Genomic DNA, 4,550 nt, shown 5'->3' on the forward strand with positions numbered 1-4,550 from the left:
AAGAAGTCTACATACCCAATTCTATTTCATACAAATTTTGACTAGGTGAAAAATTCTTTATAAGAATAAATCACTATCATATGTTCTCATCCAACACAAAATATCTGGTTGATTTATCTTATAGTATCTAATAAATTTTTATTTCTGTGGAGTAGGCTCTATCAGCCCATGTATGTAACTTAGTTTGAAGATTAGAATGCAATGAGATATTGTAGTACATCTAAAAGTTAATAGAAGGGAATTTGCTTAATCGTGACAGAAAAGTGACATTCAGGAACTGGGAGAATATTCATCAAGTATATAGAATTGATAAAGTTGAGTATCTCTTCTCATTGTTGGTCCTACTGCCAGTCTGAAGCCTTAGGCCACAGTTTCTGACCTAGGTATCCAAGAGACTATGTCAGTGAATGGTGTGAAACTTTCCCTTCATAACCAGTCTAGTTTCAAGGAAAGTTTACATGCCTTTTAATGAAGAGGAAAAAAAAAAGACATCTAGCCTAACTTTCATGTGATAGAACCTCAGGAAAAGTGAATCTAGCCTATATACCAAGGCTCCAGAAAATATTGTTCCTATCATATTACGGATCCATATAAAATTTCTACCCCCAACTGCCCCCCCAATAGCTCATCTTAATTGTATATTGTACTTTAAAGTTTCCAAATCACATGTCATCTCAGTGTATCCTTAAAATAGCCATGGAAAGTAGATGAGTGAACTAGTCACTTTTAGTGTCATGATTTACCATCTGCTTCAAAAGGTAGGCAAATTGTTACAGATGACATTTAATATATTCATATTTGATCCTCAAAACCCCCCCACAAAACATTTATCATATAAGTACTATAGGTACCATTATCCCCATTTTACAGACAATGAAACATATTACATTTTTTAATTTAGTTCTCTCCTAACTCCATGTCTATCACTCTGTCCTCTATAGCACTGTCAGATGACTTTTTCACAAAGTTACAAAAGTTTAAGATTTTTTTTAGCAGTATCTAGTTTATTTTATGCCTGTAAAAGGTAGATGTCACAGCACACGCCCTTCATGAGTGGAGTGCCTGCCATTTGTCCAAGGGTCCCCAAGGGTTCCTCATCAGGAATGAGACACTTCTCAGCTATCATATCCTTAAACTCATCAGCATTGAACTTGGTGAAACCCCATTTCTTGGAGATGTGGATCTTCTGGAGACCAGGGAACTTGAACTTGGCTCTACGCAATGCTTCAATCACATGTTCTTTATTCTGGACCTTGGTTCGAATTGACATGATAACGTGGCCAATGTGTACATGGGCTATAGTGCCCTGGGGCTTTCCAAAGACTCCCCGCAAGTCAGTCTGGAGTCTGCCAGCCCCAGCACATGACATCTTATTAATGCGGATGACATGAAAAGGATGTAGCTGTACACGAATATGAAAACCATCCTTGCCACAACTCTTCACCATGTACTTGTTGGCACAGATACAAGCTGTTTCCAAGGCTTCTGATGACAGCTGTTAATTTTCATATGGCCACACAATGGAAATTCATCCACTTTCGTTTTCTTTCTACCAAGTTCAAAGATTCTTATCTTGGCATCAGGAACCCCCCTGCAGAAACGAAACTTTGGGTATTGCTTACTTTTACAGTACCTATAACAGTGGGCAGGACTCCGGCCCATGGCACCAGCAGAGCAGGGACTGTGTCTGCAAGCAGAGAAGGGAAACAAGGGCGTCTGGGTCTGGCCAAGGAAGAGGCACTGAGAGACAGACGGCAGAACCAACACGCTCACCTCGCCGCAGGGAAAGGGCAGTTTAAGATTTTTGTAAAAAAGCAAACTATACTCTTAAGTAATATACTTTGCATGCTTGCTAGGTATGAATTGAAAATAATGAGGTAGGTTGGGAGAAAGTCAATACTCAACTGTGCTTCTATATGTCTCTTCTGTCAATTTCATCTGTTTTGAAAATCATGAAAGATGAGAGAGAGAGAGACAGAGAGAGAGAGTTTAGCTTGAAAAGAGTATCTATAATGACATCTAGGAGTAATTTTGTACTAAAGACTGTGCTTTGTTTATACTTCTCTGAAATGGGGAGGGGCAGTAATGAGACATGCAATTTATATTCACAAATTACCATTCAGGTAGTATTCTATAAGCTGTTACTGAAATCCTTATTCAAAAAGTTTTGCAGTCTGGTGTAGAGTTGTATAGGCTCTCTCTATTGCCATTTGCTCAACTTAAATAATATCCCAGGAATAAATTATATAATTAAGTGTACTTTGCTATGACACTAATTAAGATGCAATAGAACATTAGCTGGGAGAAAATACAGTGCCCAAGAAAGAACAGTTGCCAAAAAGAAGGAAGTAGCTGCTGAGGAGAACCAAAATTGGACTATAGAGATTTAAACTCAGATCAGCATCTGGAAGGCCTTAGAGGAAGCAAGGGAGTGCTCTACTAGAATGAGATTGAATGAAGACTCTCAATGTATATGTGGTGGTAATGGGGGGGGATATCATAATAAGCTATTTGATTTTTTTTATTATATTCTTTCTATTTTTATTTCTATTTATTGTGATAAAAAAACTATCTTTTTTCATGAGCACATTGCAGAATCATCTGACTGATTCCCAGTTAGAAGGGGCTTTAGAAAACATTTAGCCACTAATTTTAGAGATGCGGTAACTGAGGCTTAGAACATTGAAGTGACTTGTACAAGGGCACACAAGTAATAACATCTGGAACTAGGATTTAAACTCTCATTCTCTGACTCAAAACGCACACTGCCATGATATGCATGGTTCATCAGAAGAAAGAAAAAGTCTACAGATGGAAACTGAGAAAAAGATAGAAAGGAGATTTGGGACTTTCTCTCCAAATCATTTGCTCTTCCTTGAGTTAGTAAGGGGATATTTCCAATACTCATGCTGCAAAAATAATCCTTTTATTGGTTGCAAAATATATAATACATTTACATACATACACATATATATACATATACATACACATATATATGAATGAGATGAAATAAATAAAATTGACAATCTTTCTTATATTTTCAAATGATTTACTAAATTACAATTGTGTGTACATCACTACTGAGATATCTGTAACTATAATGTGTGTATGTGTGTTTGTTGATGAAAAAAAAAACAGGTTGACTTCAGAAAAAACCTGGAAAGACTTGTATGGTTTGATGCTGAGTGAAATGAGCAGAACCAGGAGAACATTGTACACAGTAACAGCCACATTGTGTGATGACTAATATTGATAGACTTGACCCTTTTCAGCAATACAAGGATCTAAGACATCTCCAAAGGCCTCATCATGATGGAAAATGCTATCCACATCCACATCCAAACTATGGAATTTGAATGCTGAATGCAGATCAAAGCTACTATTTGTTCTTTTTCTCATCTGGTGTGTTATTTTCCCTTTCTGGTGGTTCCTCCTATTGATTCTAATTCTTACCTACAACATCAGTAATATGAAAATATATTTAAAAGGAATATATATATATATATACATATATATATATATATATATAATGTATAGCCTATATCAGATTGAGCACCGTCTTGGGGAGGGAGGTGGGATGTGAGGGGGACAAAAATTTAAAACTCAAAAAGTTATGGAAGTGATTGTTGATAATTCAAATTAAATTAAATAAAAATTAAAAAAAGAAATATGGCCAACAAGCTTCAACATAAAAAAGTATGAGGTATTAAGGAAAAATAAACCAAGCCATAGTTGTAGCATCATACCAAGAGTAGCAATCCAAGAAATAGATTACAGAATCAGGGAAGACTTAAGCCCAATATTTTGCCACTAGAAAGGCCAACAAAATGCTGGGGATCATCAGAAAAAAACTTGGAAATTAAACATAGCATTGTCTTTTCCTTATACACCTTCATTCATTCAATAAACATTTATCATGTACCTGCTACATGAAAAGTACTATGATGGGAAATAGGGGAAGAGGGGAAGCAAAGATAAATGAGAAACAGTTCCTTCTCTCAATAGGTTGACAGTCTAGTTGGGGAGAGAAGACAAGGCAATAGATAACTAGAATACAAATTATGATAAAATAAGTACACAAAAGGGGTGCAAGGATGAAGACAACTGAGTAAATCAATCAATCCCATTTAAAGTAAGTGATAAGAATATACCCTGATAGTTTTGTCAGGTGAGAACTCATCCTGATTTTTCACAAAGTGTGCCTAGGAACAACAGGAAGTCTGTTCCCAATGACTGAGCAACTTCCCACACCCTCTTTAGCCTGGAGAGAACCATCAAGCTAGTTGGTGTTGGAAATTTGAGTGCCTGGCAAGGGATAAGAGAGAACATCTCAGCTAAACCTCTCAGAAGCAGTCAACTGGGGTTGAGTGAGAACAAAGATCCTCCCTTCCCCTGCCCCCTCAGCTGAAGGAATTGCTTGAGCACTGAAGTGTTCAGAGAATTTGAACATTTTCTTCATCCCCAGAATGGCTGACAGCAGTGTCTGCAATGGGAGCCAAAAACAAATAGGCCATACAGCACACCTAGGGAGGAACATCTTGAAGACTCCA

General features: G+C 37.0%; 1 pseudogene; it reads right to left on the reverse strand.

Moving 5' to 3' along the window:
- Positions 1 to 1,047: 1,047 nt before the first annotated feature.
- On the reverse strand, positions 1,048 to 1,662 carry LOC114048354 (annotated as a pseudogene).
- Between the last annotated feature and the right edge of the window lie 2,888 nt (positions 1,663 to 4,550).

Source organism: Vombatus ursinus, unplaced genomic scaffold (assembly GCF_900497805.2).
Source record: "Vombatus ursinus unplaced genomic scaffold, bare-nosed wombat genome assembly UNPS02014792.1, whole genome shotgun sequence".
Lineage (NCBI taxonomy): Eukaryota > Metazoa > Chordata > Mammalia > Diprotodontia > Vombatidae > Vombatus > Vombatus ursinus.